At 32.2% G+C, this 17,033-nt stretch overlaps 1 protein-coding gene across 3 annotated transcripts in view; it reads right to left on the reverse strand.

Moving 5' to 3' along the window:
* LOC124534735 (furin-like protease 2) overlaps positions 1-16,508 on the reverse strand; it is a 285,263-nt gene extending 268,755 nt beyond the window's left edge. For all 3 annotated transcript variants that reach the window (XM_047110726.1, XM_047110727.1, XM_047110725.1), the window contains exon 1: positions 16,231-16,508. The gene's annotated coding sequence lies outside the window, so the exon portion shown is untranslated. The remainder of the gene's footprint in view (positions 1-16,230) is intronic.
* Between the last annotated feature and the right edge of the window lie 525 nt (positions 16,509-17,033).

The raw sequence follows: 17,033 nt of genomic DNA on the forward strand, positions 1-17,033 counted from the left end.
ACACGTAATATAATCTATGATTGTAAGGTGTATTAATGCATAACAAATACATAATCGTAATCATTTCCTTCATCCAAAGTCACTTATTGATATTTCCTACTCATATCTGATTCTAGCGCCAAAAAGCATTCCTTCAAATCGTTGTGACTACTGGCACAAGGGAAATAACGTCCTTTTCTAAGGATGGTGGAGCATTAGTGATGTGAGAAATCTATATTATTAAGTAATCTATTTGTCTGTCTGTCGCTCTTTCACTACCAAACAAACGAATCGTATTTGATGAAATTTGGTAAGAAACTTGAACTCCAAGATAGGACATAGTCTACTTTTTGTCTGACATTTGACAACCAACACCGTAAAACGCGTGCGAAGCCACGGGTGACTACTAGTGTTAGCTACTTTTGAACTAGTTAAGAATCCAGTAATACTATCGTAATATATATCTTGTAATACAGGCGTCATACTCGTTTATTTCTTTTATATAATATAAACCTATGTAAAAAAAAAAACAAATCAACTTGTACAAGATTCGTATGTTTATCCATAACAAAGTACAATTGAATAAAATAGCCGCTACACTAATATCTTATGTAAATGATGGCAACATTATTTTTCGTTTAGAGTTGCTATTCAGAGTATTCTTTCACTTCAAAAACAATCTCGTTGAAAAAAAGTTTGTCAAGTTTTATTCCTATCTTGCGTAAAATTTCATTTCTGTAATACAAACACGCTATCTATGCTAATCCTGTAAAATGTTTCATCCAAACGTTTTTGCAAATTATAAATCTGTAACTAAAAAATACGAATGTTTATAACAAGAATATTTTTTTACAAACTTTTTTTTATCAGATACTAAAGAAATCACTAATCAGACTAAATCAGTATAATGAATGGGCATAGTATTTACATAATGACTTAGATTCTTAAGTTCTTTTAAATCTATTCCATATCCTACACATACGTCCTTTTGGTACGTAAGAAATAATTCAAAGATATTTTTCTTAAATCAAATTATCTCTGGGAATTCACACAACTGTTTCTAATATATGCAGTCGCTGGACTTTGTGCACCATTTTGATACCTATCACTTATTGCATGGTTATTCTACCATAAATTACTTTGTATAAAACAATGTCGTATCACTGTGTGTATGTATGCTTAGATCTTATAATTACTCAACAGATTTGAAGGGTGTTTTTTTAATAGATAGATTGATTCAAGAGGAAGGTTTATATGAATACATATAAACCTTCCTCTTGAATACAATACATGCACAATATAGTAGAGAAACACTGATAAATTATGTCGTAAACAAAGAGATTTTCAGTCTTAATATTGAACCTATGCGAAGCCGGGTCGGGTCGCTAGTTCTACCATAAAAGAGTAATTCTTTATTTTAAATCATGGGACATAGCATCGTAGTTCTTATGATTGTATGGTTTTGATATAACATGCGGTTTATTCCTATTAAGGCGCCCCATTTACTCATTCATATTGAAACATGACGTTTATATTTAAAATGAACTGAAATGGAAATTGGATTATGCCTAACATAACAGTGTTTTACTATTCCCTGTGACATCATTTTCCGCGATAAAATCTCGATCATCAAAGCAACATTAATTAAATTAATCCAGTTCTCATATCGTACATATATACATACACACACATACCTAATTTAAAAATGGAATTATTTAGATGAGTCGAGATGGCCCAGTGATTATAACGAGTGCATCTTAGTTAATGATTGCGGGTTCAAACCCTAACAAGCACTACTGACTATTCATGTGCCTACTTTGTGCTTATAATTCATCGTGCTAGGCGGTGAAGGAACATGTCGTGAGGACATGTAATGCATGTGTATGTGTCTAATTTCATGGAAATTCAGCCACATGTGTATTCCACCAATCCGCATTGGAGCAGCGTGGTGGAATATGTTTCAAACCATTACCTCAAAGGGAAAGGAGGCCTTAGCCCAGCAGTGGGAAATTTACAGGCTGTTATTGTTGTTCTTATGTAGATCAAATGCAAACGGTCATTAATTATTTTTGTGTGCGCGCATGTGTTTATGTTTACCCAATAGTCAGGAGACATCTGAAAATCAGCGCTGTGCATTAGCACAGCTTATACTGAGATGAACCCCTCGCTACCTACACTGTGTTCTTTAAATGTAATTATTTTCTTGTGTATAATCTATGTAATGTATGTGTCTAGCGAAATAAATGGTTTAAATATAATCGTCTAAATGTACAGTTAATACACGTCTCATTGACGAATTATTAGTCTGGCTAGTCAAGTAAGATATTTATAGAATCCATGCAATTCCGACAATACACCAAATCAAGGAAGCATGCAGTCACGTCGCACGAGTTGACTTGTCACAGTTAAGATAAGGTATATTATTTAATTTTATCGCGACCTCATAGGAAGGTCGAGTGGGCGTGATTGGCATACAAACGGCAAACTCTACTGTGATATATTATCTATACATAGTATCACGTTTATATGGGAAGTAGACAGGACGAGTATCCAAACACACATAAACATATAGAGGAAAATGAGCTGATCTTTAAATCTGAGAACTGAGATGGCCAAGTGGTTAGAACGCGTGCATCTTAACCATTGATTGCGGGTTCAAATCCAAGCAAGCACCACTATTTATACATATGTGCTTAATTTGTGTTTATAATTCATCTCGTGCTCGGCAGTGGAGGAAAACATCATGAGGAAACCTGCTTGTGTCTAATTTTTTCGAAATCCTGCCACATGTGCATTCTAACAGAACAGCGTGGTGGAATATGTTCCAAAACCCTCACCTTAATAGAAGAGCAGCAGTGGGTAATCTGCAGGCTTGACTTGTTACTTTACTTTTACTATTACTTTAAAGCTACACAATAAAACAATAAATTAAAAGTAACCAGCTATTCAATTGCACATGATGTGTACGTGACATGTCGGTAAGACAATCTTCGTAAGCAACATTAATTTTATACCCTTTTAGCAAACGAGTCAGTCCCATGTGACGTCCAGCTTTGCCATTTAAGATATTTTAAAATATAGGCAGACAGGTTAACATGTTGATCCTAAGGGGACTAATATGTTATATTTCGGTAATTACACTGATTTACTCACCCTACAAATGGGTACACCGCAATACCGAGAATTGCGTTTACGAGTAGAATATCTGATGAGTGAAGGGTCGAGAATCTACCTCGATGGTTATAGATGACTATAACAAAAGAATATTGAACAAATATTGGGACAGATATTGTTTTTTTTCATAAGTGTATCGCTCGACAAACAGACAGTTCACAAAAGTTCAATGAACTTTTATCTAATTCCATATTTGATGAGAACAAAAACACAGACCTAGAAAATGTATATAAAAATAGACCAATACATAAACGCAGTGAGCGTTCGCGTGATCAATTCCGTTCATTAACGTAATACGTTACAGACATGCTTCAGTTCCCTTAAACATACCAACCATAGACAAGTATAACACATCTTATTACACAACGCGGTTAATTAAAACATACTAAACATATCTATATTTATATTTTCTTGTTAACATTTAAAGCAAACAAAATCGTGCTCATTTTGCCCTCACACAAATATTACTAGTTATTTTACTAATGTTTTAGTATAAAGGAAATAGGAATGTTTATTTTATTAACTACTTGTTTTATATTTATATTTGTCTACCCACATATTTGCATTTGTTAATAATATAACATAGAAAGAACAGTCAGTGTTAAAATTAAATAAAATCGTGATTTCTATATTGATATCTTTTAAACAAATAGTATATAAATATAATATTAATACAGAACGAATGTTATTCAAACATGTGTTGGTTTGTCGATAGCTTTAGACGTAAAATGATGATTTCAATGAAGCATAATATGAGGGTTTAATCAATACACAAGCTTGTTTAAATTGATGTATTTTAACAATTTATAAGCAAATCGTATTTGCTAAACGTTGTATTTGTAAATTCCCAACTTGTTGACATGAGCAAAATTACGATCACTAATATTTCAGAGAATTGTTGAAGCTTTTTGTTTTATTCAGAGTAAAAATATTTTAGGCTAACTAGTGTACTGTAGGAACGGTTAGGATCGGTCAAAAGTTGTTTGAATTTGACAAAAAAGTTATTGTTCCGTTCCCATATTTTACTATAACTTATTTATTATGTATTAGATGGCTTATGTGATAGTAAGTAAATGTATAGATATAGATATTCTCAGTAGCAGTGAAGCCCGATCGGTTGTCGTCTTCACGCCCAACTCATATTTCGTTACAATATATTTACTATTACAAGCCGTCGGTCGACGTTGTCTGCTATGTATTAATATACTAAAGCCTTCACTGACGTGGAACATCTGGAATCTGGATCTTCTGGTAATTGTTATTTTACGTAAATTGGATCCGTTTTTTTCGGTTATCAAACGGCTTTTCATAATATGTCCAAATGACGATAAATAATTTTCTTTCAACATTTCCATCACTGATATATATTTACAATATATAATTAAGTTATACAAAAATAATACGCAAATTACCTAACAAATCTATTATTGCCATTAAAAATGTAGTTACCAAGCAAAATAAGGAGAGGAATCAACACAAATAACTTTTATAGGGCAATTTGCAGGAATGTTACGTCATCAGAAAACCTAGTAAAGTTCCCCAAACATAAAATGGCGACAATAAAGTGGACAAGTATATCTAAGCAATAGAAACAATTTAGTGACGATAACAAAGATAATATATTGTACAAACAATACGATTATTCTGTGATATACGTTTTTGGTAATAATTAGATATGTATGTTATTGAAGAAGTCCAGTAAAATCTTCCATTGTGATATTGAGGTGTTCTGGGATTTTGAAGTGCAGCTCTATCGCCTCAATCTTCCATCCAATCGGTTCGTTTGAAGTGTCTAATGACAATCCCCTGCACTCACTAAACCAATAAATATGGCTTTTCAGATACACAATTGTTTCACTGATAACAAATAAACATATTAAAAACTGAACGAACAAAGTAGCGTTTTGTAATGCTAGTTGATTTCACAATATTAGTATCTGTTTTGTTTTCCTTATCAAAGTATAAACATATGACAAGCAACTAGCACTACAGAGGTATGGATGATAATTTCAAAGCAAAGCCAGATTCGTTACAACATAAAATTAGAATTCATTTGTTATTGAATGAATGTTCGTTAGCATCCACACATTCAACCTTTTTACTAATTTAAACCTCATACCCTTTATCCAATGATTTTCCGAAAGTAATCACTTATTCAGCAATATGCTCTTTCATTCATACTTCTATAATTAAAAGCGTAGTTTCATTGTATTATACAATGCTCATCTGTGTTAGTTTTTTTAAGTTTGAAATATATAATTTTCTCAAAGTGATCAAATCTGTGATAATCATTGTATGTTCACAAGAAGTAAGGATAAGCTTATAACGCCTTCGCAAAGTCAATAAATCTTTCTTGGGGTAAGGTAACTATTTCTTTTCTTGCCGGTTCTTCTCGGTTGAATCTAAATTGTTAAAATCTAAGTTAAATGACGATTCAAAAGTGCGTGTAAAAGCCTACTCGAATTAAGTATATTTTGATTTTATAGTATTCATCCTGGGTTTGATTCCTTCCACTCAACTTTAATCTAATACTTATGATTATTCCGGTTTGAAGAGTAAATTAATGTCATTTTTAAAATAGTCAATGGACGTCTGTGCATGTATTTTAGGGAATGTTTTCAAGTACTTGCAATAGCCATTCCTATGGGCAACTATGCACTATCACGGGTTACAAAGTATTGAAAGAAATAAGATCATTAACAATTAAACCTCAAATAAAATTACGAAACCTTACTTATATACATACATGTTACATGATCATAGATATATTCGCTTATAGCTGCAATATTTTTAAATCCAAAGTTTTTAATTTGTTTTCGCTTATATCAAGAACTAACAGTCCGATTTGATAAATTGCTTTTGCGTTAGATAGTCTGTTTAATGAGGAAGGTTACAAGGTTGTATAACTTCACGCTAGGAACCCAAGAAGCGTAACAGTAGCTATGCACCTCAATCGTACTGGTATTTAGTTAATGATACGCTTGGTTTGTACAAATCAGGTATTGTATAGTTAGTTCGGTGCCCATTTTCACCTAGGTTTGTTTTTCAACCATTTTGTCAATTAGATATTCTACCAAAAAACAGGAGCCCTTAGTATCGATGTTTAGTAGCCCTTGTTTCGGTTTGAAGGGTGAGTGAGCCAGTGTATACACATATACAAAGGACATAATATCTTCTTAGTTCCCAAGGTTTGTGGTGCATAGGCGATATAAGTACAGTAAAGTAAATATCCTTCTAATAATCTAAAGAGATCACTCTTTTGAGGAGAAAAATTGGAGTCTACTCCACCAAGCTGTTCCAATGCGAATTTTTGGATACATATTTGCTCACGATGTTTTCCTTTACAGCCGAGTAGGAGAGGAATTATAAACACTAATTACGCTAATGGAATTTGATGCTTGTCTGAATTTGAATTCCCAATCATCGGTTAAGATGCATGCGTACTAACTATCCATCACCCTAAAGGTCACCTGGGCTCAGCGATGTAAGGGTTAATATTTCTTACAATACCAACATCTACGGGCGGTGGAGACCAGAATAAGCTGACCCATTTGCCGTCCATCACCCTATTTTAGAAAAGTATTAGTAGCAACCCTGAATTACGAATTTGCATTTCTCTTGGTCTTCCGAAACCACATCACCTACACCTGATCTCTTCACTAATGTAGATTATATTTTCGTATAAGCACACGCGTATAGTAACACTATAACTTGATCTTCACAGTTTTGGAGATTCCCTTGGATATGGGTGCCGTAGCCAAAATCGATCGGGTCTTGATGATACGTGCTAAAATATGTTTGGCAAATGCCAATATTTCACTCAAAAGGACTAGATACACTAAAAGTGATATGAATAGTCAAGTCTTTCTCTATCATACAATTTCCATAATTAAAGTCGTATGTTCAACTAGTACTTTAAACGCTTTCCTTTTATCATACAATTTTGAACACAAGTTATAAGGGGGAATTACCTAAACTCCCCAAGATTCGGATGAAGCCGCGGGCGGAAACTAACTTTCAATATTTTGCTAACGAGGTAACCTGATCAATCTTAATCACGTTGCGAAATTACAAACAAAACAATTTAAAACTTAGTCGCCTTGACGAAAATCTTAGTCGTTCTCATTACTAACTCGGATATTATAAACCGTTACTGCGTTACAAGGTTACCCGTTCACTGCCTTAATGTTCTCATAAATTACTTTCCACATCCGCCTTTTTATCTGTTATTAAAAAAAAAAAACTCGAATATTTTATATTAATATATAAATGTATCCATTATTAGAAAATAAAGAATACGAGAACCTACAATATAATTTATTTGTTGAAATTGTCTTAAAATAAAAAACCCTTGTATCTTAACTGTGTTTATAATTCGACGGTGACGTAAAACAGCGTGAGGAAACCTACATGTGTCTAATTTCATAGAAATTCTCCAAATGTGTATTCCAGCAACCCGCATTGGAACAGCGTGGTGGAATATGTTCCAAAACCCTGCAGTTGGAAATTTACAGGCTGTTGTTGTTGTCTTAATATAAATGATAAATAATTCTCATACATATAACAGAAATAAAATAATGGGTAGCAATCTGTACTACTGATATAAATACGAAAGTATGTCTGTTTGTCTTTCGGTCTGATTGCTACGAATCAATTTTCATTTAGTTTCATACGAAGCAAGTATGATCCTTAAGGACATAGGCTTCTTTTTTACCCTTTGAGGAGGTAATGATGGAACAGAAATTATGTTCTTAAATCATTTTCGTCACAAACGAACAAAGCAGCGGGTTCAGCGTGTATACTTTATAAATTAGTTTATTGCATATATATAAGGTAAAAAATACTCAATTTAATTGATGATTGATGCAGGAAATAATAGCAAACTGCTGATTCTTTTCTGCAGTAGGTATTACATTGTAAGCAATTACCTCAATAACTTAACTTTGTAATACAACTATTCAAAAGCTTATTTGAATTTACTTGTACGAAGTATACTTTGGTCATCGATGAAAAAATGCATTCGTCATGTTAGAGATTTAGAAAATATTGTTTAATCCCTTAACGGTTCACTATGTACCTACAAACCAAAAATAAAATAACTGCACAAAAGACCGCTTATTTAATATTATACATGAAATTTATTCACAAAACGCGATTCAAATAATCTTCTGATCTCGATATTCAGTATGTTGTTAAAGTAAACATCTTACGTACATCTATTAAAAGCTAACACGTAAATATCTTGTTGTTTATTTGTATTAGTTAAATAGTTGGCTACGGAATATATATTTTAGATTGGTCTGTTTTAATCATGGTATAATATTTAAATATTGTTTATATATACTTTCAATTTCGAGACTGGTAGACCGCAGATCACTCAGATCTGAGTTCCAATCGTAAAGTAACAGCCTGTAAATTTCCCACTGCTGAGATAAGGCCTCCTCTTCCATTAAGGTGAGGGTTTGGAACATATTCCACCATGCTGTTCCAATGCGGGTAGGTGGAATGTACATGTGGCATAATTTCGATGAAATTAGACAATCATCATGATGTTTTCCTTCACCGCCGAGCACGAGATGAATAATAAACACAAATTAAGCACATATATACATATAGTGGTGCTTGCCTGGGTTTGAACCCGCAATCATCGGTTAAGATGCACGCGTTCTAACCACTGGACCATCTCAGCTCCAATAGTAGCGAGTGGTTAAAATCAAAAGTGCTTATAATTAATAGAAAGTTGAGCACTACAATTAGTCCTGCGTCATTCCAATTGAGAATTTGAATGAGTCAGCCATGGCCAAAATCAGTTTGAATTATATTCAATTCATTTATACCGATAGATTACCATCTACCGATAAAATTACTTGGTGGTAGGGCTTTGTGGAAGCCCGTCTTGGTAGGTACCACTCACTCATCAGTTATTCTACCGCCAAATAACAGTACTCAGTATTGTTGTGTTCCGGTTTGAATGGTGAGTGAGATAGTGTAACCACAGGCACAAGGGACATAACATCTTAGTTCCCAAGGTTGGTGGCACATTGACGATGTAAGGAATAGTTAATATTTCTTAAAGCGTCATTGTCTATGAGTGATGGCGACCACTACGTCCGCCAACCAATACTATAAAAAAAATGCATCCTATTGTAAGCATTATTTCATTTCATTATTTGAATAGTTAATAATCGTATCAATATCCCACATATGTAAATACATTGTTATATAATCTTTAATAAGAGGAACATTTGTACATAAATCGAATAGTATTCGTATCGACAATCGAAGAGACACGTCACACTGGACCATTAGCTTTCGATCCGTGACTCACAAAGTCGGTTACCTGTTTTAGTTCATTTAACATGATGAGATATGCCATTCTCGCGAAGATCCGACATTCGACACCGTCACGATGACGCCGCCCGGCCGTTTATCGATAAAGTTCTGCTATACGAATGCAGTGGCCTGGAAACTTCGTGGTTATTTACGTAATACGACCCACATAATCGTATTCGTATCAATTGATTACATACATAACGTAAATATGACCTTTCGAGTGTAACAACCTCGTCGATGAGAAAATATTTCCATGTGATCGTGATTCGAACAATACAATGTTTTATTGTATTTTATCTCACAATAGACATGCGTTATAAAACTCACTCGTCTATTTAAATGATTTTAAAATCTTTGAAAGATGTTCCACAAGATATACACAACTGATAATATACACAAAAATAGTAATTCGCTATATTCTAGAACACTAACAAAAAAACATTTATTTTTGCCTTAAAGTAGAGCAAGTTTTTAAGTTGTACTCTTATTATTAAACAACGAAATATATACAAATTGCGATACAGAGCCATCTAATTGGTTTGTATAAAAGTCCCGCAGACTTTAATAGACGAAGCCTTATTAAGTAAAATTATAATTATAGAGTATTAATTTTGACAGTTATATAGTTCTGTTGGTGTTAATTGGTCTTACTTTAATTTAAACTGAAATACTCGGATCAATGTAACGAAAAGACGATTATTAAAATTATAATAAATAATAATATATTCTACTTCAAACACATTACCGTCTCAGCTTATTATTTAACTTTGATTATTGTGTATATATTGTCTATGAATGTTTATTTATATACACATCAACACCGTCTAGGGATATTTTGTATAAAATTCTTAAACTCAAAAAATCATATCCGGTTTTAAAATCTTTTGATGAAAGACTATTTTATAAACCTTCTTGGACGATTCTAAATTTGAATTTGAAAAAAATTAATAAAAATAAAATTTTTACACGACATAATAGTAGCGATGGCCGAAGGTTACGTTTACCTACCGTCATATTAAAATATTTTTTTGTGTCAAATTTAAGTTTTATAACAAGTTATCGATTAATTTCGAGTTAAACCTATTGTGTGCATCATGCAGCGGTGCCATTTAACGAGAGAAGAAATGTTAAGGGCAGTAGGCATGCTCAAAGCTGGGGCTACTCAACTGAGAATTGCTGAGGAGATTGGAACAAGACAAAACGTCATATCTAGGTTATGGTCACGCTACCGTGCTACTGGTTTAGTGACTGAAAGATATCCAGGTGGGAAGCGCATAACCAATCAACGACAAGACCGATATTTGCAAGTTGCCGCGAAAAGAGAACCAAATGTTACGGCACTTCAATTGGTTCAGAGGCTCCAGCCAGGACCAGTTGCTTGTGAGTGACCAAACCGTAAGGAGAAGGCTGCATGAAGCTAACCTTCATGCTCGCAGGCCGTTTCGTACTCCAGCACTACGCCGAGGAAATCGTGGACGACGACTAGAGTGGGTTCGTGTAAATTTGCTTTTGGAAGATAGCCAGTGGTCTGTAGTGCTGTTTACCGATGAGTCCCGGTTCGGTTTCCATCCCGATACACGTAGCGTACGTGTTTGGCGATTCCCTGGTCATGATAGCCGTCTGCAACATCTTCAGAAAGTCCATTTATACCACGGCGGCATAATTATGGTTTGGGCGAGAATTTATCTTGGTGGAAGAACAGACCTCGTTTGGATCAGAAACACCATGGCGGCCAAAAAATGTCGTGACGAGATGCTTGTGCCAATAATTTAGCCCCATAGACTAAAAATGGGCCAAGAATTCACGCTCATGCACGATAGCAACCGTCCGCACACAGCGGGAGTGGTGACGAGATGGTTGTAGGAATAAGACGTATCGGTCTTAGGCTGCCCCGCTCAATCACTTGACCTAAACCCCATAGAGCAAGCGTGGGCCATACTCCAAAGAAAGGCTTCGAGGAATTTTCCTGCAAATATTGCGACGGATGAGCCACTTTTTTGCATCTTAGTCGGACCTGGGACAATATACCGCAGCAAGACTTGGATAACTTAATCCAAAGTATGAAAAATTGTTGCAGGACGTTATAAATGTCCTGGATAGTTTTACAGGCTACTGATTTTTCATATGACTGTTAAAAACAATAACTTTTCTACATTTTTCACATTTTCTTGAGACAAACATTAATTGTTAGTTTTACCAATATTTTAAGTTTTTTTCTTTATTTAAGGATAAAATTGTTTACGCAAAATAATATGGTTTATTTTTTATTTTGGAGTATAGTCAGATAAATGGGCTTTATAAAAATATAAACATGTTGCAGGTTATCTTTATTAAATTTTGAAATAATTGAGTAAATTCAAAATATCCCTAGACAATGTTGATGTGTGTAGTTTGGTAAAGTCCTACCATAAACAATAATGTTAATATAGTCGACGTAATTTTTCTTACCGCTTTCTTATTAATTCCCGTCGTTTTTGCGTCAGGGGTAAAAAAAGAAGGTTATAATTTCGACATGTATGCGTATAATATACAATTGAATTATATTTGAGTATTACGATTTAGGCTTCTAAGCACGTGTGTTTAATTTCGTAATAATATGTTTGAATGATTGTTCACGAATTACTCGAAATCCAAAAGTACTGAGATGATCATTTTTAATCTAAGTTATGTGAACTCCGACTTAAGGAACAGTATAGGTTTCTTTAAAATAGTTATTCTACCGCTAAAAAACAGTACGCAATACTGCGTACTGTTTTTTGTTGTGTTCCAGTTTGAAAGGTAAGTGAGCCAGTGTAACTACAGGCACAAGGGACATAGCATCTTAGTTCACTAGGTTGGTGGCGCATTGACGATGTAAGGAATAGTTAATATTTCTTACAGGGTCCTTGTCTATGGGTGATGGTGACCACTTACCATCAGGTGGCCCATATGCTCGTACGCCAACCTATTCCAAAAAAAAAGAAAAAAAAAGTCTAGTAGTTTCATAAACATATTTTTTATCTTTAGTTCACTAGCTGTTTCTAATTTTAGAGTCCGTTTAATTTATGTAAACATCTCTCAGAGATTCAAATATAATAACGAAATACTAATTCGAGATGATCATAATTAAGATTCGAAGTAAAAGTCGTAATCGTAGTTTTCGTCGATGTGGATTTCAGGCTTAATTTATTTGGACGAGTTTTTCGACTACCACGTCAACAACTTTCTATATTGAAGGCAGCTATACAAAGTTTCATCACAATCAATCAAATATACTCTGAATTATGAGTGCACAGATAAAAAACTCATTAATAAATTGCATTGATACTCTGTATTTACAACAGTGTTCAGCATTTACGAGAAATTATTTCGTGTAGAAAAAAATAAATAAAGAAAAAATCTTATAAGAATAAAATACCCGCATTATTTTTATGTAAAAATATATTCCAAATACTATTGTTAACCATTTAAATTTCTTAAACAATATTTTCATAAGTTCGTTTAACTCATAATAATCAATTCAGTAAACAGTATGAGCTCATATGTTTATTTAAAACAAAATGACTATACCTGTCATTAAAGTTATTTATATAACGTACGTTTGTACAGTTGAATTTTCTGGTTGATCCATTGGAACTGCGGTGACCGAAAGGATAGGTCTTACAAAGAGAAAGTAATGCTATAAATCTCTTTGTGCTTGTAAATGCCTTTGAGTTCCCATGTGCCTAAATGTAACAGCCTTATATCAATGAAGCCTAATTAGAATACCTGTACTTGCATCAATTAATTCTCTTGAAACACCCCTGAAGACAATACTGTACCCAGCCACAAAAGATCATCTGCAAGCAGTCCATACACCGCTGAAATTTTTTCATACAGGCTTTTCAGGAAGAATATTAGTGACTGTATTTATAGTAAAAAATCTAGCAAAACAGGAGTAGGTAACTTTTAAATAAATTCTTGCCTTAATCCTATACTTTATGATGGAATACTGACAAACACTTGCGGAAAATCAATTTGGTAGAATAAATTCCAAACTTTCTTTCATTGCCAAGCAACCTATGCCAAAAGTTTCTTTAAGCAATTTTAATAATAGACAAGAACATAACAAATATCCTATGTCTTGATGGACTTTAATTAAGATTTCTAATTCATATAGAGCTGTAGACACTGGTCTACAAACAAGGATAATCGATGTGGTCTTTCTAAAATAATTTTAATAGAAAATTACAAAAAGTTTTTGGTACAAACATCAAATGTTATTTATGGTATCACCAAATAGCCTTACAAGGATTGTAACGTAATTGTGGCGCACGTTACATGTTTCATCCATTTTTAAATAATTTCGTCAAAAAAATATTAAATTTCTAACATAGGTTATCGGATGTCATCTGTCATTTGACTTTGACAATCATTTCTAAGGCTATGTTTATGCATAATTTAAAAATACCGCTAAATTTGACATTTAAAATAAAAATGCACTTTTTATGCATTATGCGTTCCTGACCTAATTGTGATTTATTATCTTTATATTATCTTTGAGATGATCTTTGACATTTGTCTAAGACCTCACTTTCCTTCCGCCTTTTAAGTCGAAATGTGACGCTAAATTATTTTCAAAGTTTTTGTAACTTTTATTTGGTTTAAATTATTGAATATTGTTGAAAATTGAAGTTTTAAGGCACGATATGTCTTAATTTAAACGATTGGAAGTAAATCCATGTCGGATTACAAAAATTATTTTGGATATTTGTCGCCTCGTGGTAAGTCGAAAAACTTTCTTCGAAATTTGAATTAATTTCAATTGTTCGGTTTCGTAACAACGATTGTGGTTCTTTACAGGGAATTTTTAGAATATTTCCCATGATGCATTTTGTTATTTTTGGAAAATAACCGGAATTGACCGGGTAAGTTGGTTGAATTATTAAAGTGAAACTATAGATTTTCGAAATTCGTGTTAGGTTCTAATTAGAATTGTTTCTCTTTTGCAGTTATTTTCAACAATTTATTTCTACAATTATTTTCAATGGATATTTTCAATAGTTTATTTTCAATTGGTATTTTTCTACCATTATTTTCTACAGTTATTTTCTACAACTGTGTTATCGTGGATTATTCCTTGAATTATCTTCTTTGGCTGTATCTTCGAGTGGATTATTGTCAACGCTTTTCGAAGAACATTTGAACTTAATTTCTTTGGATATTTTGAAGATAAAATTTTAGAAACCGTAAAGGAAGTGAAAACTTTATAACATTTATTTAACTTCTGGATTTCGGTATGTAATTTTTACATATTTATTTTTACCGCAATTTTGGAACTTCGTGGGATTTAGTATACATTTTATAATCTTATGAAAATTTGGCATTCAAACTTTTTTTTAAAAAATAATATTTATACATTGTTGTAACTTTATTTACACCTAATTCTAATAATTTTTATTTGAATATATATTTTTTTGGAGAAACTTTTAATAACATATCTTAGTATAACTTTAAAATATTTTTTGTTAACTTTGAAAAATTTACAATTTATAATATTTAATTAAATTTAATGTATTTTAAATGGATGTAAACATCCAGGCGCCCGATTTTGTTACTCTTTAAATTTAAGATTTTACAATTGTTAAAATTATTTTTTTATATTCTATTCTTGTGAATAAATTAATTTATAACATAGATTTGCCTTTCTTGTAAATCTACTTGTAATGTTGAAGGGTTATTTAACTGACTTCCGGAGCACTTTCTTTCGAGGATTTGTTTAATTTAAAAACCTTGTCCAGCTCTACCGCATTTTTAGTTTGCCTCGAAGAAAATTAATATTTTTTTAAATTTAAATTTATTTTTAGCCAATTATATATTACAATTGGCCCCCTTCAAAAAATTTCACATTACAGGATTACATTCAGATTATATCACACATTAACCAAATTGAAACTAAAATCATAAAGAAAATACTATGTATAATTCAAATAACATATCCATTGTATTCATTTAATATTCCAGTCCAAACGGTGAAAGTGAAGAGATTTACTGCAATAGAAGTGAGCAGACCATTTCCTAGGAATACAAATTACATTATATAATAATTCTGAGCCTGCCTTACTTGTTTTAAACTTCTGTGTACACATTTAACAAAGGCTAAAATATTTTATTCATAGTATATAGGTATTAAAGAATAAAAAAAAATATTATACAACACATTTTAATTTTTTTTTTCATAATAAAAAAAAATAAAAAAATTTAAGTTTGTATTCTTTTATGTGTGGAGTGCTAAATTTTTTGGGCAAACAATTCTCTAGAAATTTTGCTTTCTCTTTCTAGATTAGACTTAAGAAAAATAAACAGTTTTGTATGAAAACATATCAATCAATGTAAATAATTTTGCTAATATGATACGAATGATAATTATATTTTATGTAATGGACTAATTAAGTTAGGAAAACTATTCTCACTTCCTTAACATCAAGATCAAACAACTTTCGCTACAACTCGACCTCTGTAACCGACGGCACTGCGCACGCGCAACTTGTTGACTCTTTCATCCAAATAATTTAATTGTAATGTATGTCACAATTAGTCTTTCGTTTACACCTAGTTATACGGTTGCGATGTTAAATTTATAGTTTTAATTAATTTATTAAATTTTATTTTATTTTTATTTTATATTATATAAAACCGATTAAATAATAAAAAAGATAACTAAGATTAATATTGAAATCTTAAAGAGAAGACAAATTGAATCGTATGAAAGAAATGACCACTCACCGTTTATGTTTATCGCACCAAATCCCAAACAATATAAAAAACTGTCACTCACACGTTGACACAAAACACAGCTTATTCACCTCTTGACATCTGACATGGTTCGAATGAATGCAATTATCAAGAATATGTGTCACTTTATAATCTTAAAAGCGATAAATATAGCGACTTATAAACAATACGGTAAAATAGTTATGCAAAACACTCGTAAAATAATTATACAAAACATAAACAGCTGCCTACTTTGACAGGATCGTCTAATAAACTGACAAGTGATTCTGCCAACTGCAAAACCACTTTCGCCTTCTTTTAGTACCAACATAACGAATTGAGTATTTATACGTAACTTATAAATTGCGTCATGAATTATTATCATTAATTTCACACAACAAAATCCGTGACGCTTTTATCTTCTAAGTCACCAGAAGTCGTTGATCTTAAACTTATTTTATTTAAACTCGACTAACATAAGGATTGGGAAAGTTTTTAACTTACATACAATTTAAACAAACTCTTTTATATACCTACTAATGTAGTTTGTTTAAAAAGTTTATTTTAATGTATATTCACATCTTTGATTCCGAGCCTTAATGTTGAAATAAATTATCTAAGCATATTTAATTAAGATATTTTTTCTATGCTTCAGAAATACACTAAAGAAAGAAAAGACTCAACTCTTATACTACTCATAATTTTTATCAGGTTTTCATATTATTACTTAAATTATTTGTTAGATTTTGTTACTACTAAAACTTTATATTTTAATCATTCTATATATTTATACCACTGTAAAACAATGTACCTAC

This window comes from Vanessa cardui, chromosome 13 (assembly GCF_905220365.1).
Source record: "Vanessa cardui chromosome 13, ilVanCard2.1, whole genome shotgun sequence".
NCBI classification, from domain to species: domain Eukaryota; kingdom Metazoa; phylum Arthropoda; class Insecta; order Lepidoptera; family Nymphalidae; genus Vanessa; species Vanessa cardui.